This window comes from Lipotes vexillifer, unplaced genomic scaffold (assembly GCF_000442215.2).
Source record: "Lipotes vexillifer unplaced genomic scaffold, Lipotes_vexillifer_v1.1 scaffold39, whole genome shotgun sequence".
Lineage (NCBI taxonomy): Eukaryota > Metazoa > Chordata > Mammalia > Artiodactyla > Lipotidae > Lipotes > Lipotes vexillifer.
Genome location: NW_006787038.1, coordinates 511417 through 536646, shown reverse-complemented (window position 1 = coordinate 536646; position 25230 = coordinate 511417). Strand labels below are relative to the sequence as shown.

The window sequence follows — 25230 nt, the reverse complement described above, 5'->3', positions numbered from 1 at the left end:
AAGCCCAGAAATAAACCCATGCACCTACGGTCAATTAATCTATGATAGAGGAGGCAAGACTCTACAATGATGGAAAAACAGTTTCTTCAACAAATGGTGATGGGAAAACTGGACAGCTACATGTAAAAAAATGAAATTGAGATTATTCTTTAACACTGTACACAAAAATAACCTCAAAATGGATTAAAAACCTAAGTGTGAGACTGGACACTATGAAACTCCTAGAGGAAAACATAGGCAGAACACTCTCTGACAAAAATAACAGCAATATCTTTTCTGATCTGTCTCCCAGAGTAATGGAAATAAAATAAAAAATAAACAAATGGGACCTAATTAAACTCAAAAGCTTTTGCACAGCAAAGGAAACGATAAACAAACAAAAAGACAACCCAGAGATTGGGAAGAATATTTGCAAATGATGTGACTGACAAGGGATTAGTCTCCAAGATATACAGACAGCTCCTGTGGCTTAATATCATCAAAACAAACAACCCAATCACAAAATGGGCAGAATACCTAAATAGACATTTTTCCAATAAGACATACGAATGGCCAAGAGGCACATGTAAAGATGTTCAGTATCGCTAATGATTAGAGAAATGCAAATCAAAACTACAAAGAGATATCACCTCACACCAGTCAAAATGGCTATCATCAAAAAATCCACAAAGAATAAATACCGGAGAGGGTGTGGAGAGAAGGGGACCCTCCTACACTGTTGGTGGGAATGTAAATTGGTATAGCTACTATGGAGAACAGTATGGAGGTTCCTTAAAAATGAAAAATAGAGCTACCATATGACCCTGAAATCCCACTCCTGGGCATCTGTCTGGAGAAAAACATGGTCCGAAAGTATACATGCACATGTTCCTTGCAGCACTGTTTACAATAGCCAAGACATGGAAGCAACCTAAATGTCCATCAACAGAGGAATGGATAAAGAAGATGTGGTACATATATACAATGGAATATTACTCAGCCATAAAAAAGTATGAAATAATGCCATTTGCAGCAACATGGTTGGACCTAGAGATTGTCATACTGAGAGAGGTAAGTCAGACACAGAAAGACATATTGTATGATATCGCTTATATGCAGAATCTAAAAAACAGAAACAGACTCACAGACTTAGAGAATGAACTTATGGTTACAGCGAGGGCAAGGGTGGAGGGAAGGGATGGTTAGGGAGTTTGGGATTGACATGTACACACTGCTACATTTTAAAAGGATAGCCAACAAGGACCTACTGTATAGCCCAGGGAACTCTGTTCAATGTTATGTGACAGCCTGGATGGGAGGGGAGTCTCGGGGAGAATGGATACGTGTATATGTATGTCTGAGTCGCTTTGCTGTGCACCTGAAACTATCACAACATTGTTAATTGGCTATACTGCAATATAAAATAAAAAGTTAAAAATAAAATGCAAAAAATATGTATATATAGTTCCAATAATAGTGAGTAGGAGTGCCAGATTCCCCATACCTTATAAAACACTGGGTTTTATTGATCATTTTCGTATTTGTCAAGAAATTATAGTAATTTGCATCTCTTCGGTCACTACTAGTGAAGTTGAACAGCTTGTGCTTTTAATTTTGTTTCTTTTTTGTCAGTTGGTATTCATGTATTTCTGCTCCTGTCTTTTTATTAATTTGTAAGAGCTCCTTATGCACTAAGGATAGTAAACCTTTGTTTTATATTGTAGATATTTTCCCAATTTGTCATTTGTCTTTTAATTTTTCTTCATAATGTCTTTTGCAGTGTAGATGTTTTACATTTTTATAGTCAGTTTTATTAGTCATTTACTATTTCTATTTTGGTCCATTGTTCTGGTGGTCTTGGCCCACCCTGATTTAATATTATATATATATATATATATATATATATATATATGTATAAAATTGAGAGATTTCTAGAAAATGTTTTTTAGAAATAGAAATCTCTGCATGAACTGATTAAATCTGTTTTGAATTAAATCTGATATTGTAAGTAGTTTGGGAAAATGAAATGTAAAAGGCAGGTGAGGAATCAAAACTTTATTTTAACCTTTTTTTTTTTTTGGATGAAAATCTTCATAGAGATTGATGAAAACTTTTCCAAAGCAATACTTAACTTGCCATAGAAAACATAGTACATATTGAACCTAATTTGCTTTTTATTGATCTCTAAGGGTTTGGGATGTATTTCCTTGTTAATTTAGATATGTAGGATATAGTAGACGGGAGAAATGATACACTAACCTCATGAGATATTCTACAGTCTACTTGCTCTAAAAATTTCTTGCATTATGTGTCATCATTAGAGGTTGTTGACAAGGATGCTGCTTCGGTTGGTATTCTGCTCTTTGTCTTTGTAGCCACTTTTGCCTATATCTCATTCCTTGAGACCTTTGATTACTTTTAATCCTGATCTCTTCTTTTCTACATCTTGTTGCTATATCTGGTTCCTGATTTTTTTTGTCTTTTCCATACCTTTATTCATTTCTTTTCCTTTTGTTTCTTTTCTCTGTTTCAACAGGAGCTAGATAAGGATCGAAAGAACTTATTTCTTCTGGTTTTAAAAAAATCATACCATGTAATCTTTAATTTTTATGTACAGATTCTGTCCAGCAGTGTGTAAATTTTAGGCTTCCTTAAACTCTGAGTGCATAACGCTTCTGCACAGTTGAACTTGCTAGCTACCTAGATGATAGTGGAGGATGTATTGATATACGTAGAGGAAGTATTATAGTCATTTGACCTAGAATATATAATAAGGAAATACAGTAATATTAGTAATGATGTAATGATTTGATTAAAATGTTGTTGAGTCTTATGAACTTAATCATGAACCTGCCTCGTGACCTCGATCAAATCCTTTATAGTGTTATATTTTTCCTTTTTTAAATTTAGATGACCTCATATTTTAGCTTCCCTTGCCTTAGGTAGAATTTTGCTTACATAGCAAATGGAAGAGCCAAAGAGTTAAGAGTTGGAGGACTTTAGGGATCATCTGCTATCTATTTTGTTCCCTTTACAAATATTTGCCAGGCACTGTTTTGGTTTTGAGGATACAATTAAGTCCCTGGCTTCATGGAGTTTACAATCTTTTATGAAAAGGTTAGGAAGAAACTATGTAGTCTTATTTAAAGATTCCTTATTTCATTTTGGTGGGTTTCAGTATGCTCAAAAGAAAAAGGATCTGGTCCCTTATATGCCAGATAGGAAGTGAGGAACTGTAAAGCAGGAGGAAGAGACCCTGAATGAGTGAACAAGGACAGTGCCTCTCAAATTTTTCTATGTGTATGAATCACCTGAGGATCTTGTTAAATTGAAGATTCTTAGCCAATAGGTCTAAGGTAGGGCCTGAGATTCTGCAATTCTGACAAGCTTCTGGGTACTGCTTCTGCTACCAATCTGTGAACCACACTTTGTGTAGCAAGGAATTAGTGTATAAATAAGAGAAAAGAAGAATAGCCTGCCACCATTTTGAGAGGAGTGATTTGGGGCCATGCAGCACAGACTTGGAATTCTGAGCAGCACATCACTCAGAACTTGGCCTTGGTGAAGTGAATTGGTAAGAGCTGTTAATGTTCATATACAAAGAAGGGGTATTAAGGAGGTAATGAACTGAGCTTGGATAGTGGGTGGGTCTAAAACCTTTGAAAAGATACTAGGCGGTGAAAGAGATGAGGATCTTCAGGTATGATAAAAGTAAGTATCTAGTCAGAGAAACAAAATTTGTTAAGAGTTAGGTATTGACTAGGAGGACTTAGTTTGTAATTGGGAAGATTTTCTCTCCTCTTTATACTTACTCTAATTGGCATAGTGATTCTAGTAAAAAAAAAAAAAAAGTAAAAATAAGTGTTTTTTTTTTTTTTCTTTAAATAGTATAATTTTTTCCATAGGCATATTCTGTGTGGAGAGTATGTCAAATTTCTTTGTTTGGGCTTCCCTGGTGGCGCAGTGGTTGAGAGTCCGCCTGCCGATGCAGGGGACACGGGTCCGTGCCCCGGTCCGGGAAGATCCCACATGCCTTGGAGCAGCTGGGCCCATGAACCATAGCCGCTGAGCCTGCACGTCCGGAGCCTGTACTCCCCAACGGGAGAGGCCACAACAGTGAGAGGCTCCCATACCGCAAAAAAAAAAAAAAAAAAATTCCTTTGTTTTACAGATCTGAATCAGCTTAAATGTGATTAAGTTGCCCTTCTCTGATCTGTTCCTCTGGTGACAGCTACTTGGAGCATAAGCAACCTGGGAATTCATTTATCTTCATAGAATTAACAGAAGACTCTTAATCTTGGAGGTGGTATAAAGTGTCCAGTGGGTATCAAGCATTTATCCATAGAGAAAAATTTGGCAAGCCAAATCTTTGAACCAGCAACCTTTTATTTAGTTTTATGAATTCACAATGCTAGTGTTTTCCAGTTGTGTTTTTAGAAGTTTAGATTTTTTTTTCCCCCTTTCTGGTACTATTTTAAAAGTAATATATATTCATATATCCTCTTTTATATAACACCTAGTTTGTTCCAATCTGAAGATATTGGGGAATTACTACTAACATCCATAATTTATTATGGCTCTTTGTTTTAGTGTCATTGGAATATGTTGGTTTCCTTTTAAAATATTGGGTTGACCAAAAAGTTAGTCTGGGTTTTCCGTAAGGAAAAAGCTGAACGAACTTTTTGGCCAACCCAATAGTTATAATATTGTAAGGAGACTTAGTTATTGTACTGTTAAGTAGGCAGAAAGATGTGAAATGTAATCATGGACAAAATCTCAGTGTTCCTTTAATTGTATTGGTTCATTATGATTAAATGAACCACATGTCAAGTTTTTTCGCTAGTTACATACCCAGTGTGATTTCTGGCATATTTGAAAAGCGTTTGCTGCACCTATTGTTATTTCAGTATTTAGTTCTCTTTTAGCATAACTGTTAAAACTGAAAGTAAAACATCAAAAGCATTATAGTCTGTTCTAGAATCAGGCCAAGGAAGAAATTAAGTAAAACACATTATAGGCTAAAAATATATTTTGCAAATTACATCTGAAATTGTTTTGTTAGAGCATCTACTGGAAATGAAATTCAGCTGTTCTTATTCTGTGGGTTTTTAAAAAGTGTAATTATCTGGGGACTTCCCTGGTGGTCCAGTGGGTAAGACTCCTCACCCCCAGTGCAGCAGGCTGGGGTTCAATCCCTGGTTGGGGAACTAGATCCTGCATGCATGCTGCAACTAAGAAGCCTGCGTGCCGAAACTAAGATCCGGCTCAGCCAAAATAAATAAAATAAATATAAAAATAAATAAAAAATAAAAATAAAAATGTAAATATCTGAAAGTAGATGTCCATACAAAATAAGTTTCTAATGTTTTCCAGTTTTTAACCCAGTTTTCCTTTAGAACCATATAAGCCTTTCCTATATATTCTGAAAACTCAAGATAGTAATACCTGGAAATGTAATTAAAATATAAAATAAATGAAAAAGTAATGTAAATGTAAAGTAAATGAGAAAGAAAATACAGATAAGTCTAACACTGAAATAATTAAATTTAAGAATAAAATTAGGGTGTGACTTGTTAATATTACACCACCACATTGGTGTGTAATTGAGCCTTTGAGGGCAGGAACTATATTATATATTTGTGTTTAGCGCACATATTAAAGGACTCTTCGTTTAGTTTTTTTTTTTTTAAGACTCATTAGGAGCATATATTTCTAGTTCTGGTAAAATCTGTTTTGTTTTTTCTTAAAGTTATTTAGTTAAAGAAAAATAAAAAGAGGAGTCTGGAGTCATGCAGCCTAATTTTTTTTTTTTTTAATCCCAACCCTACTGCTTAGTAGTTTTGTGATGTTGGAAGTAACTTGACTTCTCTGTGCCTCAGTTTTTCTGGTTATAAAATTATTAATAGTCCATTCCATAAGTATTGTTGTTGGGATTAAGTGAGATAATTAATCCATGGAAAATGCTTTGAAGAGTTTTGGCACACAGTAAGTATTCAATAAATGTTAGTTGCTGCGAGTCTTTTTATTTGGGAACACCACTATTGCATTGTCTATGATGAATTTATTTTGCTTTTTAAAACAGGCATGCATATCCAGGTTCTAATACGACAGGTTTGGGTGCTTAACATATACACTTAAAATTAGTTTTGAATAAAAATCTTAAGAATTTTTACTTTCAGCTACTATAACTTTAATTCCTGTATAAAAAAAGAGAGAGAAGCCATTCATTCAATAAATCATTTTTTCCTAATAAACTATTTATTGATACCTGCTCTTTATAAGGCATTGGGTGCTAGGAATGTAAAATGGAGCAAACTTGGGTGTGTCCTTCAGTTGTTCAGAGGCTAGTAGAGAAAGGTACCACTGAGTGTAAATCAGTGTTGTAAATAACCCCTTTTGTGCCAGCTCATTAATACATGATACATTTTTATCTTGTCTTCTGGAAGGTATATAAGCCAGATTTGTGGGTGGATTGGCCCTTTATTTTTAGCATCTTGTCTATTTACCACAACTCAGTGGTATCTGTAATCATTCCTGTTTTGCAAATATGGAAATTTGCAAATTGAGGTTCAAAGAGGTAGTTTCCTCATACAGCTACAAAACTTAGTCCAAAATCCTACTTAATTTAAAAACTCATTCATTTTACTGTTCTACCTCCTGTATGTTTGTCGTAGGTGCAAGACATCTCTTTGAAGACTTAACCCATTAAATTGTATTTGAGGTTTATGTGTCTGTTTCCCTGTTAGATTGGGAGATTTTTTTAGAGCAGGGACTAGTCTTAAGTATTTCTGGGGCCCCCCAGCAACTAGTAGAGTACTTGTCACATATTAGTTACCTAATAAAAGTTGAGTAGTGAATGAATATGTAGAATGTTAGAAGTAAAAGGAATTTTAGAGCTCATGTAAATATTAGACACTAAATTTCTAAAATAGAATTTTTGATTGTTACATAGGGCTTCAGCTTTTGATTTTGCCTATTTATGGTATTTAAAACGCAACTACTACTGTCTATCACATCATCTCATAAAAGAAGCCATTTTAACACCAAAAAAGTAGGAAAGGCAATCTCATAGTAAGCACAGTTTGGTTAATTTAAACGCATCTTTTTGGTCATGGCTGGTACCTGTTCAAAAATTAGATTTCAGGAACTATTATCTAATGCAGTCCTCTCCTTTTAGAGATGATGTATCTGAATATAGAGAAGTATCCAAGTTCTTACAGCAAGGCAGAATGACCACTGAGTTTAGAACCCAGGTCTTCTGACTCTCAGCCCCAAATTTTGATCCTGTCCCCTCAATCTTCATCACATGCTGAGATTAAGGCACAATTTGTGCCTTCACTAAGATCATATAGCTGTTAAGAAGTAGAGTTGGACTGAATCCGTGTTACCCAAATCCATTTTAGCGAAACCTGTGCATTCACTTCCATGTAATTTTAACCTACTCTAACAGCTCCCATTCAGTTGTAGAGATGGAATTATAAGTGATTTTAAAAAGATGTCTATATTTAGCGTTTTCTTTCCTTGAAAATTTCAGATTTGGGGCTTAAACAACTTCCAGGGAAGAAGGCCAGTGCAGCTACTGTTGCAACCCAAGATTTTGATCCACATCCATAGATTGGAATATTGGTGGGCCAGCCATCCTCAGACACCTCACTGAGGACAGGTAAGTGAAAGAGATAAGAAGGGTAAGAAAAGTAGAATGAGTGCTAATATGATTCCTTCCTGTTTCTTGTTAGATGCAAACAGTTGACTGCCTTTAAGAATTTAACCCTTTATCCTATAAAAAACAAAGCATTTGGAATTCTAGGTGGGTGGGCAAAACATTTTCTTGATTGTAAAATATGTGTCAAAATGTTAACAGTGGTGAAACTTAGGGTAATTAAAATGTTTTTCTTTTTCTTTTTGTATGTTTTTCCAAATTGTATTTATGAACTTGTGTTACTTACCTATTGTTGCATAACAAAACACTGGAACTTAGTGGTTTGAAACACATCAGTCATTTATTTTGCTCATGAATCCACAATTTGGGCAAGGCTTGCTTGTTGGGGACAGCTTGTCTCTGTTAAGAACTGGTGTGAGGTGGGGTTGCTGGAGGGAGGGTGGTGGCTCAATGGCTGGGAGCTTAGAATCATTTTTTTTTAAACATCTTAATTGGAGTATAATTGCTTTACATTGTTATATTAGTTTCTGCTGTATAAGAAAGTGAATCAGCTATACGTATACTTGTATCACCATATCCCCTCTCTCTTGTGTCTCCCTCCCACCCTTGAATCGTTTGAAGGCTTGCTCACTCATGTGTCTGGTGGTTAATGCTCTCTGTAGGCCAGAACACTTGCAGATGACCTCTCTTTTTGGCTGCTTGGCTTCCTCACAGCATCGTGGGTTCCAAGCGAGAGCATCCCAAAGGAGCAAGGCGAAGTTACATGGCATATTTGACTTAGTTTTGGAAGTCACCTAGTGTTACTCTGCTCTTTTCTGTTGGTTGAGGTAGTCATAAAGGTCCACCCAGGTTCAGAGGAGGGGCTGGACATAGACCCCACCACTTGAACGGAAGAGTATCAACATCAATTTATAAGAGCATATGGGATGGAATCTGCCATTGTAGCCATTTTTGGACGATATAATCTGCCACAATTTGTATTACTTTTAAGATAAAGAATATAAACATGGGTATAATAAATGAAAAACTGGGATATTTGCAGGAAATTATGGTGTATGAGTCCAATAAGAATTTTTTGTGCTCTTCTTGTCTACTAGAATATGATATTGAAAATAAGATGCCCAAACAGGAAGAAGTGAAATAGATTTTGAATTTTCTTGGGTATCAACAAAGCAGCATACTGCTATAATCAAAAGTAGAGACAAAAATTTATACACAAGATGCAAAATAAGATTTGTAGTTCGGGTTTGTTGTTTTTTAGAAAATGCTAGTTATTTTTGATACTTTACAATGGAAAGTAGATACTTTACAATGGAAAGTGACTGGACCAGCTATTGTGACAATAGAGGTAATTGTTTTTTCTCAACTGTGAATAATAAGAATTGACTGAATTTGTGAAATAATATATTTTAGTTCAAAAGGTACAATAATTGGGAAAGCTGTTTTTGGTTTTTTTTGGCATTTAAAAACAAGACGAGATGGTTTCCAGGAGAATTAGATTGGGAATAATGATTACAGATATTATAACATAGTGTATCTTATACAACAACAAAATATATGCATATATGTACGAACATATATAAAATCTTTAAGCAACTAACTTGCTGCCTTTTTTGTTTTAAGCATGTTTTTAGCCCACTTTTGCGTTTAAGTAGTCTGAATAGGTGAATTGCTGATAACATCTTCAGGTTTACTGAATACTTTGCCTTGCCTCCTTTCCACAAGGCCAATGCCTGAGGGGATAAAAATCCCTTAAGTAAGTGAGATACTGCTTTCTGACTGAAGCTAAAACAAAAGACAATGGAACCTCCTAAAACACCATATAGAAATTGCAAATATGGTGGTGTTTAGTCTGTGGTACTTTATTCAATTCATGGACGGAGGTAAATGATGAGGCTCTCTTGTAAATATGAATGGCTGTGTAAATATTCTTTTAAAACGCAAAAAGAATTTTGAATAATTGTGGAAGGCAGACATATTTCTTTAGGGTCGGTGGTTCTCCTATTTACCATTATCTTTTGGTGAGATTCTTATTTCTAACAAATGGCGTTCAGTTCATGCTTATTCAGGTTTTTGGCAAAACAGAAGTTGTGTGACTTTCTTCTTGTGTGTGCCCCATTATTAAAAGGTATGGTACCTTTTATATATGAAATGTTTAACAAAAGTATTTAAAATCTGTGGCAAAGAATTGATTGACCTAGCATAAAATTGACCATATTGGGGACTTCCCTGGTGGTCCAGTAGTTAAGAATCCACCTTCCAATGCAGGGGACATGGGTTTGAGCCCTGGGTGGGGAACTAAGATCCCGCATGCCATGGGGCAACTAAGCCCGCGTGCTCTAGAGCCCATGTGCCGCAAAAGAAAGATCCCACGTGCCGCAACTAAACACCTGATGCAGCCAAATAAATAAATAAAGTATTTTAAAAAAATTTGAACCATATTAATCTTTTTTTTTGGCTGCACTGCGCGACTGTGGGATCTTCGTTGCTTGACCAGGGCTCAAGTCTGTGCCCCCTGAATTGGAAGCATGGAGTCTTAACCACTGGATTGCTAGGGAAGTCCCCATATTAATAATTTCTTTTTATAAATTTATTTTTTATTTTATATTTACTTTTGGTTGCGTTAGGTCTTTGTTGCTGCATGTGGGCTTTCTCTAGTTGCGGTGAGTAGGGGCGACTCTTCGTTGCAGTGTGTGGTCTTCTCATTGCAGTGGCTTCTCTTGTTGTGGAGCACGGGCTGTAGGTGCGTGGGCTTACGTAGTTGTGGCACACAGCCTCAGTAGTTGTGGCACACGGGCTTAGTTGCTCTGCGGCATGTGGGATCTTCCCGGATCAGGGCTCGAACCTGTGTCTCCTTCATTGGCAGATGGATTCTTAACCACTGCGCCACCAGGGAAGTCCCCATGTTAATCATCTTTAAGTGTACAGTTCAGTAGTATTAAGTATGTTCACATTGTTGTGCAACCAATCGCCAGAACTTTAAACCTTGCAAAACTGAAGTTCTACCCAATAAACAGCTCCCTATTCCCTCCCTCCCTCTAGCCCCTGGCAACTAACATTCTACTTTCTGTGTATGAATTTGACCACTCTAGGTACTTCATGTAAGTGGAATCATACACTATTTATCTTTTTGTGACTGGCTTATTTCACTTAGCATGATGTCCTCAAGGATCGTACATGCTGTAGCATGTATCAGAATTTCCTTCATTTTTAAGGCTGAATAATATTCCATTGTATATGCCACATTTTGTTTATCCATTTATCCTTTAATGGACACTTGGGTTGCTTCCGCATTTTGGCTACTGTGAATAATGCTGCTATGAATACTGGTGTGCAAATACCTCTTTGAGCCCCTGCTTTCAGTTCTTTTGGGTGTATACCCAAAAGTGGAATTGTGGTAATTATGTTTAAATTTTGAGGAACTGCCATACCATTTCCATAGCGGCTGCACCATTTTACATTCTCACCAACAGTGCACAAGAGTTCCAGTTTCTCCATATCCTCACCAACACTTATTATTTTCTGCTTGTTTTTCAGTAATAGCCTTTCTATGTAAAAAGCATGGACTTTTGATCAGATATACTGGAGTGAGTGCTGGTGGGGAGCCCACCTCTTCATACCCATGTGACCTGGAGCACATTTGTTAACCTCATCTGTTAGAAGGGTACAGTTGTCCTTACATCATTTCAGTATTAAATGTTAGGATGACCTGGCACAGTCTAGACATTCAGTAAATGTTTCTTGCCTCCGTGGCCCCATCACTCCTGGAAGTCTGCATTGATTCTTTCTGTGTCGTCTTCTCTCCCCTGAGCAGCCAGCTCCAGTTGGAATTAAAGCTTGGGAAAATAATAATAATAATAATAATAGCCTTTCTAATGGGTGCTAGGTGGTATCTCATTGTGCTTTTGATTCGTATTTTTCTAATGATTAGTGATGTTGAGCCATCTGAGCATCTTTTCCTGTGCTCGTGGGCCATTATACAAATATAAATATAGTTTCTGTGGAGAATATCTATTCAAGTCCTTTGCCTATTTTCTAATCACGTTGTTTGGTTTTCTTTGTTGTTACATTGTTGGAGCTCTGGATATTAACTGCTTATCAGATAAAAGATTTGTAGACAATTTTTCCTATAGGTTGCCTTTTGACTCTGTTGATTGTGCCCTTTGATGAGCAGAAGTTTTTAATTTTGATGTAGTCTAATTTATCTATTTTTACTTTTGTTACCTTTGATTTTGGTGTCATATACAAGGACTCATTCCCAAGTCCAATGTCATGAAGCTTTGCGCCAGTGTTTTCCTCTAAGAGTTTTATAGTTTTAGGTCTTATATTTAAGTCTTTGATCCATTTCAAGTTAATGTTTGTATAGGGTGTAAGGTTGAGTTAATTTTTTTTATATGGCATGAGGTAAGGGCTCAGCATCATTCTTTTGCATATGGTTATCCAGTTGACCAAGCACCATTTGTTGAAGAGACTGTTCTTTCCCTCATTGAATGGTCTTGGCATCCTTGTTGAAAATCAGTTGGCCATAGATACATGGATTTATTTCTGGACTCTCAATTCTTTTCCACTGATCTATATGTCTATCCTTATGTCAGTACCATACTGTTTGATTACTGTAGCTTTGTAGTTAAGTTTTGAAATGAGGAAGTGTGAGTCTTCTAACTTTGTTCTTCTTTTTTTTTTTTTTTTTTTGCTGTACGTGGGCCTCTCACTGCTGTGGCCTCTCCTGTTGCGGAGCACAGGCTCCGGACGCGCAGGCTCAGCAGCCATGGCTCACGGGCCCAGCCGCTCCGCGGCACGTGGGATCCTCCTGGACCAGGGCACAAACCTGTGTCCCCTGCATTGGCAGGCGGGCTCTCAACCACTGCGCCACCAGGGAAGCCCCTAACTTTGTTCTTTTTCCAGATAGTTTTGGCTGTTTGGGACCCCTTGAGATTCCATATGAATTTCAAGATTGGCTTTTCTATTTCTGAAAAACAGGCTGTTGGAATTTTGGTAGGGATTGCATTGAATTTGTAGATTGCTTTGGGTAGTATTGCCATTTAAAAAAAAAAATTTATTCATTTGGTTGCACCAGGTCTTAGTTGCGACAGGCGGGCTCCTTAGTTGCAGCATGTGGGCTACTTAGTTGTGGCATGTGAACTCTTAGTTGTGGCATGCACGTGGGATCTAGTTCCCTGACCAGGGATAGAACCTGGGCCCTGTGCGTTGGGAGCTTAGAGTCTTATCCACTGTGCCACCAAGGAAGTCCCAGTATTGCCATTTTAACAATATTAAGTTCTTCAGTTCATGAGCATGGAATGTCTTTCCATTTATTTAGGTCTTTAATTTCTCTCAGCAGTGCTTTGTAGTTTTTTTCAGTACAGAAGTCTTAGTTAAACTTATTTCTAGGTATTTTATTCTTTTGGATGCTATTATAAATGGCATTGTTTTCTTAATTGCCTTTTTGGATATTTTACTGCTAGTATAGTTGACCCTTGAAAAACATGGGTTTGACTGAATCACTTTGATGTATACCTGAAGCGTAAGTTAACTATACTTCAATTAAAAACAAAAACAAGAACACGGGTTTGAACTGCAGGGGTCTATTTATACATGGATTGTTTTCAATAAATGCATATAATACTATGAGACCCAAGATTGGTTGGATCCGTAGATGTGGAACCTCGGACTGGGAGGAACGGATATGTAGGGCAGATTATAAAGTTTTACATGGATTTTCGACGGCATGGAGGGTAGTGCCCTTAACCTCTGTGTTGTTCAAGGGTCAACCTTATACAGAAGCTCAACTGATTTTGTATGTTGATATTGTACCCTGAAAATTTTGCTAATTTCATTGATTGGCTCTAATGCGTGTGTGTGTGTGTGTGTGTGTGTTTGTGTATTCTCTGGGGTTTTCTACATGTAGAATCAAGATATCTGAGAATAGAGATAGTTTTACTTCTTTATAATTTGGATTCCTTCTATTTCTTTTTCTTGCTTAATTCTCTAGCTAGCATGTCTAGTACAGTATTGAATAGGACATTATTTTTGTTTTAAATAAATTTATTTATTTATTTATTTTTGGCTGTGTTGGGTCTTTGTTGCTGCACGCGGGCTTTCTCTAGTTGGGGTGAGCAGGGGCTACTCTTTGTTGAGGGGCACGGGCTTCTCATTTTGGTGGCTTCTCTTGTTGTGGAGTGCAGGCTCTAGGTACGCAGGCATCAGTAGTTGTGGCACATGGGCTCAGTAGTTGTGGCTTGCGGGCTCTAGAGCACAGGCTCAGTAGTGGTGGCACACGGGCTTAGTTGCTCCACGGCATGCGGGATCTTCCTGGACCAGGGCTTGAACCCTTGTCCCCTGAATTGGCAGGCAGACTCCCAATCACTGCGCCACCAGGAAAGCCCCCAGGACATTCTTTTTTCATAATAACTTTTTTTAGCCTCTTTATTGCAGTATAATTGCTTTACAATGGTGTGTTAGTTTCTGCTGTATAACAAAGTGAATCAGCTGTACATATACATATATCCACATTTCTCCTCCCTCTTGCGTCTCCCTCCTACCTTCCCAGCCCTCTAGGTGGACACGAAGCACCAAGCTTATCTCCCTGTGCTATGCGGCTGCTTCCCACTAGCTATCTGTTTTACATTTGGTAGTGTATATATGTCCATGTCACCCTCACTTCATCCCAGCTTACCATTCCCTCTCCCCGTGTCCTCAAGTCCATTCTCTACATCTGCGTCTTTATTCCTGTCCTCCCCCTAGGTTCTTCAGAACCATTTTTTTTTCTTTTAGATTCCATATATATGTGTTAGCATACGGTATTTGTTTTTCTCTTTCTGACTTACCTCACTCTGTATGACAGACTCTAGGTCCATCCACCTCACTACAAATAACTCAATTTTGTTTCTTTTTATGGCTGAGTAATATTCCATTGTATATATGTGCCACATCTTCTGTATCCATTCATCTGTTGATGGACTCTTGTTTGCTTCCATGTCCTGGCTATTGTAAACAGTGCTGCAGTGAACACTGTGGTACATGACTCTCTTTGAATTATTGTTTTCTCAGGGTGTATGCCCAGTAGTAGGATTGCTGGGTCATATTGTAGTTCTATTTTTAGTTTTTTGAGGAACCTCCATACTTTCTCCATAGTGGCTATATCAATTTACATTGCCACCAACAGTGCCAGAGGGTTCCCTTTTCTCCACACCCTCTCCAGCATTTATTGTTTGTAGATTTTTTGATGATGGCCATTCTGACTGGTGTGAGGTGATACCTCATTGTAGTTTTGATTTGCATTTCTCTAATGATTAGTGATGTTGAGCATCCTTTCATGTGTTTGTTGGCAATCTGTATATCTTCTTTGGAGAAATGTCTATTTAGGTCTTCTGCCCATTTTTGGATTGGGTTGTTTGCTTTTTGATATTGAGCTGCATGAGCTGCTTGTATATTTTGGAGATTAATCCTTTGTCAGTTGCTTCATTTGCAAATATTTTCTCCCATTCTGAGGGTTGTCTTTTTGTCTTGTTTATGGTTTCCTTTGCTGTGCAGAAACTTACAGGTTTCATTAGATCCCATTTGTTTACTTTTGTTTTTACTTCTATTTCTCTAGGATCTTGCTGTAATTTATGTCATAGTGTGTTCTGCCTATGTTCTCCTCTAAGAGTTTGATAGTGTCTGGCCTTACATTTAGGTCTTTAATCCATTTTGAGTTTATTTTTGTGTATGGTGTTAGGGAGTGTTCTAATTTTATTCTTTTATGTAGCAGGACATTATTTTTTTATGCTTAACTATTTACAGTGTTTAATGGAGGCTAGGCTATTTTCTACATTTTGCCAAGGAGGTCTTGCCTTTTGATACATATGGTGATGTTTCACATTATGTGGAATGCTAACTTTTCTTTTTTATCAATCAGTAAATTAGAAATTCTACATATTATTATTTTTTTAAAGGTGGTGTTTTTTTAAAATTAATTAATTAATTAATTTTTGGCTGTGTTGGGTCTTTGTTGCTGCATGCAGGCTTTCTTTGTAGTTGCGGCGAGTGGGGGCTACTCTTTGTTGAGGTGTGCAGGCTTCTCATTGCCATGGCTTCTCTTGTTGTGGAGCCATGGGCTCTAGGCGCAAGGGCTTCAGTAGTTGTGGCACATGGGCTCAGTAGTTGTGGCTCGTGGGCTCTAGAACGCGGGCTCAGTAGTTGTGGCACACAGGCTTATTTGCTCCACAGCATGTGGGATCTTCCTGGACCAGGGATCGAACCCATGTCCCCTGCATTGGCAGGTGGATTCTTAATGACTGCGCCACCAGGGAAGCCCAATTCTGCATATTATAAGAGCTTAATCATTCATAGTGACTGGGCCATTTTTATATTATATCAGTAGAGATATAAATTTGTCTTGGTTTTAACCTGATCATAATATTTAAAAAATGTTAGCTTCTGAGAGAATTTGGAAGTTTACTCACTCCAAGTTACTTTGACTGATTGAACAGTCTGTGTCAGAGGATTGACAGTAAAAACTTCATGACATCAGCCTCTGTTTATAAGGGCACAGATTGTATGTTAATCAGTAAATATTAACATTAGAGATTCTTTGCACAGATGTTTTTCTTTTATCTTCTAGCTATGGAAGAGAAAACTTAGCTATTAACTCCGACTCACAGAGAACCATTTAAATTTACAGGAAAGGTGAATCCTAAGAGCCTTTTCTGACTGCAGTAGAAGGAAGTCAGAGCTCCCTCTCCCGTTGGGATAATTTAATCTTTAGAAAAGGGAGCCTTTGAGAATTTTGATATCTTTGAATCTCTGGAGAGTCTTAAAACGATAAACATCAGGAAAGTCCAGTTCTGGCAGTGGTTAAAGGTAAATTAGAAAACTCAGTGCTCAATAAAACCAGGGTTAAAATGAGCAGTGAAGGATGAATTAAAGATTAACGGGATTTTTTTTTTTTTTTTTTTTTTTTTTTTTTGCGGTATGCGGGCCTCTCACTGTTGTGGCCTCTCCCGTTGCGGAGCACACGCAGGCTCAGCGGCCATGGCTCACGGGCCCAGCCGCTCCGCGGCATGTGGGATCTTCCCGGACTGGGGCACGAACCCGCGTCCCCTGCATCGGCAGGCGGACTCTCAACCACTGCACCACCAGGAAAGCCCTAACAGGATATTTGGATATTTATATTTCTTTATATTATATCTCATCCTTTTGAATATGTTAATACTAGTTAATATTTATTAAGAACTTTCATAGAAAACTATGATTGAATGAAAAATGTGTTATTTTCTGAGTCCATTAACTATATAAGAAAAACCTGGTTATTCATATCATAAAACTGCACCATTTTCAGCAATTGCATTTTACCCAATTCGTGACATGTTGTTTAAGAAAAAGTAGAGAACTTTTAGAGGCTTGAGCAGCTTGCAAAGTAAGTCTGTAAAGTGATGACAGTGCCATAAGAAGGAATTTCCCAGAGCTTGGGGTACTGTATTGAAATTAACTCTTTTTGCCAGAGCAAAACTGAGATAGTATTGATTGGGTCTGGTCTTTGGAATTTTAAGATTAATAAGAATATTGTCATTTATTTTATCAGTGTAATATGGACCTGCTAAACATGGAATCTCAGGATGATTTTGTGATGTGAATAATTTAATAGTCTTACTCTGCATTTTAACTTAAAGCAAGTCTTTTTCTTTGCATTCTCACTGTCATTGTCTTGCATTTAGGTGTCATTGATGTCTTTCAACTGTCAAATAGGTCCTCAACCAGCCTTTTTACTGCCAGCTTTGTGTTCTAGTCTATTAGGAACTTGCTTTGCATAGATATCTGCATTAAAAATTTTTAATTATATTTATTTCTTATTTTTAGGTAGGTTTATTGACAATACAGGCATACCTCATTTTATTGCACTTTGCTTTGTTGTACTTCACAGATACTGCATTTTTTACAGATTGAAGGTTTGTGGCAGCCCTGCATGGAGCAAGTCTGTTGGTGCTGTTTTTCCCAACAGCATTTGCTCACCTCATGTCTCTGTGTCACATTTTGGTAATTCTCACAATATTGCAGATATTTTCATTTTCATTATATTTGTTATGGTGTTCTGTGATCAGTGATCTTTGGTGTTACTGTTGCAAAAGATTATGACTCACTGAAGGATCAGGTGATATTTAACATTTTTTAGCAATATAGTATTGTTTTTACATGATTTGTTTTTCATTTTTTAAATGCACAGTATGATGTTAAAATACACACTGTTGAAAAACAAATATTTCAGAATTTGTTTTAAAAGACATGAAATCCACTGATGTCCAGAATCCTTAACAAGGTAATAGATCATCCTGAATAATTCTTTTACTCCAACAAGAAGGAAAATAAAATTTCACGCTTTCTGGAGAGTGGTTAATAAAAGTTCATTCTGTCACCCGAGTAAGTCGACAAAGACAGACCAAATACTAGTGATGTTTCTGGACCTAACATCTTAGAACCAGGTCTTGCAGTGGGTGTTGATTCTTTTTTTTACACTACTGGATTGGTTCCAGAGGGCCCAGTGACATGATGGGAAATCAGGAAACTCAGAGATTGGCTTCGTACTTCACCAGATCATTCTCTCCACCTACACATGCTTTTTGCTCTGTCTCATGTCTGTTTCCCCAGGTGGGGTAATAGGATCCTTAAATAACTCAGGGCCCATCTCCTGCCCTTAGGAACATCACTCAGCCATCCTATCACAGTCAGGCTGCTTTGGACAGGGCAAAACTGCATACCTATTGGAACTTAAATGTTGATGGCCATTGTCCCAACCTAAATTTTTAATCTTCTGTAGGGGAATTCGTTGCAGTTGTACCAAAGTGAGGTAAAGTTGAATAACCCCATTTTTTTCTGAACCGGTTACTCTGGGGTCAGGGCGGACGAATGCAAATGTACTGCAATGTTAGCGAAGGGCAAGGTTGTCCAGCTTGGCTATTTTGGGCAATATTTATTTTAAAAACAAAACAAAACAAAAAACCCTTAATAACGTTTCTTTTCATAAAGAGATTTTTGGAAAGAAAGTCCTTCCAAGAGTAATGTTTCAAAAACACTTAACGTTTTCACTTGAAATCTTTATGTTGGAAGATGATCATGGCTTGGTCCACTTTCATGCAATGGGCAGTCATAAGGTTGATGGATGCCCCCAGCTACCCACAGGCCCCACTTGCTGGGAAGGGTTCTTTCCTCTAAGGAACCTAAAATCCATGTGCATCATTAACAGAGCAGATGCTTTCATGTGAGAATAGTGATTTAGTAAACTCCCTACCCAGAGAGTAAGGACCTCACTGAATTCTGTTATAATGTTGAAAATGTGAATGGATATGTCTGGAAATTGACAATCTCAACTGTGTAAAGGATTAAGAAAAAAATAAACATATAGTCCAAACTTCCACCCAGTACATCCTCTCAATTTATCATTGAACTTCTCAATAATCAAGGGCTCTCCAATTTCTGATTTCTTACAGTTCTTACTACAGGGAAGGGAGTGCTCGGTTCTAACACGATGGCTGGAAACTAGATTGGTTTCTCCATCTCTCTCCTTCCAAGTAACTCTCCTTGGTTCCTCTTTTCACGATGGGAGGAAACATCATCATGTTGGTTCTTTGGTTGCATTGGTGGTGATGTTCAGCATTTTTTAGCAATAGAGTATTTTTAAATTAAGGTATGTACATTGTTTTCTTAGACATAATGCTATTGTACACTCTAAATATTTAGACTACAGTATAGTGAAAAAATAACTTTTTTTCCAGTTTTATTGAGACATAATTTACATACAGCACTATATAAGTTTAAGGTATACAGCATAGTGATTTGACTCATCTATAACATGAAATGATTATCACAGTAAGTTTTGTGAAACTTATCCATCATCTCATATATATATACAAAATTAAAGAAATAGGAAAAAAATTTTTCCTTGTGATGAGAACGCTTAGGATTTCCTCTCTTAACAACTTTCATTTATGACACACAGCAGTGTTCATTATATTTATCATGTTGTACATTACATCCCTAGTACTTATAACTGGAAGTTTGTTCCTTTTGAGTGCCTTCATGTAATTTCCCCTCCCTATACCCTCTTGCCTCTGGTAACCACAAATCTGATTCTTTTTTCCTATGAGTTTTATTTGTTTTTGATGACCTACAACACTATGTTAGTTCCTGTTATACAACATGTTGATTTGATATTTCTGTACATTTCAAAATGATCACAATGACAAGTCTAGTTACAATATGTCACCATGCAAAGTTATTGACTGTGTTCCCCACACTGTACATTTCATACCCGTGATTCATTTATTTTGCAACTGGAAGTTTAGACTTCTTAATCTCCCTCACTTATTTCTTTCCTCCCCATCCCCTCCCCTCGGGCAACCACCTATTTGTTCTCTCTGTCTGTAACTCTGTTTCTGTTTTGTTGTTTGTTCATTTGTTCTACATATAATAAACATAACTTTTATATGCACTAGGAGACCAAAAAATTTGTATGCCTTTATTGTGATATTTGCTTTATTGCAGTGGTCTAGAACTGAACCTGCAATATCTCCAAGGTATGTCTGTAATTTATATACCACAAAATTCACTTGTTATAAGTGTACAGATCAGTGACTTTTAGTAAACTTACAAAGTTATATGACCATCTCTAAAGTTCAGTTTTAGAACATTTTCATTACCCCCCCCTTCCCCCCCACCAAATTCCTTGTGCCCATTTGCAGTCAATTCTTGTTCCTACCTCCAGCCTCAGGTAGTCAGTAATCTACTTTCCATTTCTACATATTTGCTTTTTCTGGAGATTTCATATAAATAGAATCATACACACATCAATATGTGGTCTTGTGTCCGGCCTTTTTCACTTAACTTAATGATTTTGAGGTTTATCCATATTGTAGCATGTATCAAGCAGCATTGTTCCTTTTCATTGTTGAATAGTATTCCATTGTATGGATATAGCACATTTAAAAAATTCATTCATCAGTTGATAGATGTTTGGATTGCTTCCACTTTTTGACTGTTATTATATTTATATCATTATATTTATCATCTCATCCTTTAAACATTTTCTACTTATGTGTTTAATATGTGACTATAGTAATGTCTAGATGTAGTATACATACACACACATTGAGGGATATGCTCAAAATTTTTGGTAATGGGGTACAGGATCAAAAAAGTTTGGAGGTCACTGTTCTAGTGCAGAACAGTCAGAAAACAGAAAATAACTAGAATTATCCTAAGTCACAGGTCCGATTTACCATTCATAAATAAACCCTACTGCTTGTGAAATCAATTCCTAAATGTGGTGTTTAAGGAGCCCTACCTTATGGGCCTAAACTTTATCTGCTTTCTAGCTACCACTTCAATTTTACAGCCCACTGCTTCCTTTTAGATTATTCTCACCATATTCCTTGTAGTTCCTTCAGTAAATTCTGCCTTTGAGCTTTTGCTAACTATTCCCCTTGCTTAGAATGCTATTTCCTGCCCACCTTTAGCCTCTTGGGGGTACTATGATAAATTATTTAAGCTCTAGCTAAATCACTTCTCTGAATTGCTTCCTGGCTTACCCAAGTCAATTTAACCACTTCATCTTCTATGATACTTCTGTATCTAGTATGTACCTTTATTATAGCAATTCTCAAACTAAATTGCAATTATTTATTAGTGTATCTTCACTGCAGTGCTACCTCCCTGAGGACAAGGAATGGGCCTATTCATCCAATACTCGTTGAATAAATGAATGGGTAGTAGCTTCATGGGTGAGCCACTTGCATGATCCTGAGAGTGAGTGCCACCTTAAATTTTGTGCTAGGGTACCTCACTTGCCTCATCCTAGTTTATTAGACCCTGCTTGCATCTAATAAAACTAGGCTAGATCCCCCTGGCTTATAACTGGACCTGATAAGCTTTAGATTGGTTTTAGATTGGCCCGCTGCCTTCTATTTTCAATACTTGATATCACAGGAAATAAATCTTTGTTAAGAGACTTTTAATAAAATTTAGACTGAAAATTGGAGATCAGTTTACCTTGATTTTTCTTGTATCACACACTGCATACTATTTGGTACATAATAGGAGTTTAATTAAGGTCTGGTAAATGTAATAGTAATAGCAAAGAGTGACCTTTTCCTGTGTGCCAAGTACTGCTCTAAATCCTTTACATGTATTAACTCATTTAATCCTCATAGCAAGTTCATAAGGTAGGAACTGTTGTTATCCTCATTTGGCAGCCGAGGAATCTGAAGCTCAAATATCCACATAAGTAAAGGGCATGTGACTCAAACCTGAGCAAAATCTGGCTCTAGAGCCATCCCACTTAACCGCTGTTCAGTAGAGCAAAGGAAGAGCTTTAATTTTTCATATAGGGTGGTTCCAAAAATAGTTTTCAGGTAAGATAAATAGATATCCTCTTAGAGTAAATATTTTAGTGGCAAAGTTTGATCATTTAATAATTCAGTGTTAGGAATGATTATTTTTCTAGACTCAGCTTAAAAATTAGCTTTACCAGGAAGCTTTTGATTTTTTTTTTTTTACTCTGTGTTCTCTAGCTCCCTTTAAAGAGTTTAAGTACACTTACAGTGTTCTGTGTTTGTTTCTCTGAATAAATGAAACTACTTAAGGGACAAGACTTACTCAGTTCTTTATCCTAAGGCTTAGAACAAAGTTACTGTTCAATAAATGTAAGTTGAATGAGTGAATTGGTGAGTTTGGTATTGTAACCCAGGTCCTCTCATCCTAGGTTCTATGCTTCTACCTGGTTTAAACACTACTCCCTCCCTAGATGTTTTGTTTTTGGTTGCTCTTGTTAGCCTTTGGGATCTTAGTTCCCCAACCAGGGATTAACCCCTTGCCCTCAGCAGTGAAAGCATGGGGTCCTAACCACTGGACCACCAGGGAATACCCCCTAGATGATTTTATCCCGGCCAAAACTTATCTTTTGTCCTAATAATTCCTGTAGGATATTTTATGTATAGTGATTTATTCCTTCTAGTATGTATACTTCTGTTATTTGTATGGTTTTTTAAATTTTTAAATTTTATTTTTTTATACAGCAGGTTCTTATTAGTTGACTATTTTATACATATTAGTGTATATATGTCAATCCTAATCTCCCAGTTCATCCCACTACCACCACACCCCTGCCACTTTCCCCACTTGGTCTCCATACGTTTGTTCTCTACATCTGTGTCTCTATTTCTGCCTTGCAAACCAGTTCATCTGTACCATTTTTCTAGGTTCCACATATATGCATTAATATACGATATTTGTTTTTCTCTTTCTGACCTACTTCACTCTGTATGACAGTCTCTAGATCCATCCACATCTCTACAAAAGACCCAATTTCGTTCCTTTTTATGGCTGAGTAATATTCCACTGTATATATGTACCACATGTTCTTTATCCATTTGTCTGTCGATGGGCATTTAGGTTGCTTCCATGACCTGGCTATTGTAAATAGTGCTGCAATGAACATTGGGATGCATGTGTCCTTTTTTTTTTTTTTTTTAATGTTTTTATTGGAGTATAATTGCTTTACAATGGTGTGTTAGTTTCTGCTTTATAACAAAGTGAATCAGTTATACATATACATATATCCCCATATCTCTTCCCTCTTGCATCTAACTCCCTCCCACCCTCCCAATCCCACCTTTCTAACTGGTCACAAAGCACCGAGCTGATCGCCCTGTGCTATGTGACTGCTTCCCACTAGCTATCTGTTTTACGTTTGGTAGTGTATATATGCACATACACTCTCTCACTTTGTCCCAGCTTATCCTTCCCCCTACCCGTGTCCTCAAGTCCATTCTCTAGTAGGTCTGCATCTTTATTCCCGTCTTGCACTAGGTTCTTCATGACCATTTTTTTGTTTTGTTTTTTTAGATTCCATATATATGTGTTAACATATGGTATTTGTTTTTCTCTTTCTGACTTACTTCACTCTGTATGACAGACTCTAGGTCCATCCACCTCACTACAAATAACTCAATTTCATTATCCTTTTTATGGCTGAGTAATATTCCATTGTATATATGTGCCATATCTTCTTTATCCATTCATCTGTAGATGAACACTTAGGTTGCTTCCATGTCCTAGCTATTGTAAATAGAGCTGCAGTGAACATTGAGGTACATGACTCTTTTTGAATTATGGGTTTCTTAGGGTATATGCCCAGTAGTGGGATTGCTGGGTCGTATGGTAGTTCTATTTTTAGTTTTTTAAGGAACGTCCATACTGTTCTCCATAGTGGCTATATCAATATACATTGCCACCAACAGTGCCAGAGGGTTCCCTTTTCTCCACACCCTCTCCAGCATTTATTGTTTGTAGATTTTTTGATGATGGCCATTCTGACCGGTGTGAGATGATATCGCATTGTAGTTTTTTTTTGTTTTTTGTTTTTGCGTTATGCAGGCCTCTCACTGTTGTGGCCTCTCCCATTGCGGAGCACAGGCTCCGGACGCGCAGGCTCAGCGGCCATGGGTCACAGGTCCAGCCGCTCCGCAGCATGTGGGATCCTCCCAGACCGAGGCACGAACCCGAGTCCCCTGCATCAGCAGACGGACTCTCAACCACCGCACCACCAGGGAAGCCCGCATTGTAGTTTTGATCTGCATTTCTCTAATGATGAATGATGTTGAGCATTCTTTCATGTGTTTGTTGGCAATCTGTATATCTTCTTTGGAGAAATGTCTATTTAGGTCTTCTGCCCATTTTTGGATTGGGTTGTTTGCTTTTTGATATTGAGCTGCATGAGCTGCTTGTAAATCTTGGAGATAATTCCTTTGTCAGTTGCTTCATTTGCAAATATTTTCTCCCTTTCTGAGGGTTGTCTTTTCATCTTGTTTATGGTTTCCTTTGCTGTGCAGAAGCTTTTAAGTTTCATTAGGTCCCATTTGTTTATTTTTGTTTTTATTTCCATTTCTCTAGGAGGTGGGTCAAAAAGGATCTTGCTGGGATTTATGTCATAGAGTGTTCTGCCTATGTTTTCCTCTAAGAGTTTGATAGTGTCCGGCCTTAATTTAGGTCTTTAATCCATTTTGAGTTTATTTTTGTGTATGGTGTTAGGGAGTGTTCTAATTTCATTCTTTTACATGTAGCTGTCCAGTTTTCCCAGAACCACTTATTGAAGAGACTGTCTTTTCTCCATTGTATATTCTTGCCTCCTTTATCAAAGATAAGGTGACCATATGTGCGTGGGTTTGTCTCTGGGCTTTCTGTCCTGTTCCATTGATCTATATTTCTGTTTTTGTGCCAGTACCATATTGTCTTGATTACTGTAACTTCATAGTATAGTCTGAAGTCAGGGACTCTGATTCGTCCAGCTCCATTTTTTTCCCTCAAGACTGCTTTGGCTATTCGGGGTCTTTTGTGTCTCCATGCAAATTTTAAGATTTTTTGGTTCTAGTTTTGTAAAAAATGCCATTGGGGGCTTCCCTCGTGGCGTAGTGGTTGAGAGTCTGCCTGCCGATGCAGGAGACATGGGTTCGTGCCCCAGTCTGGGAAGATCCCACGTGCCGCAGAGTGGCTGGGCCCGTGAGCCATGGCCGCTGAGCCTGCGCGTCTGGAGCCTGTGCTCTGCAACGGGAGAGGCCACAACA

General features: G+C 37.5%; 1 protein-coding gene across 5 annotated transcripts in view; it reads left to right on the top strand.

Moving 5' to 3' along the window:
- The first annotated feature begins 7510 nt into the window (after positions 1 to 7510).
- The window catches only part of NUMB (NUMB endocytic adaptor protein), a 134412-nt gene continuing 116692 nt past the window's right edge, over positions 7511 to 25230 (top strand). For 3 of the 5 annotated variants that reach the window (XM_007459706.1, XM_007459705.1, XM_007459704.1), the window contains exon 1: positions 7511 to 7642. The gene's annotated coding sequence lies outside the window, so the exon portion shown is untranslated. Of the gene's footprint in view, positions 7643 to 8353; positions 8393 to 25230 lie in introns of all 5 variants that reach the window. The other 2 variants (XM_007459708.1, XM_007459707.1) reach the window with 2 other exon arrangements.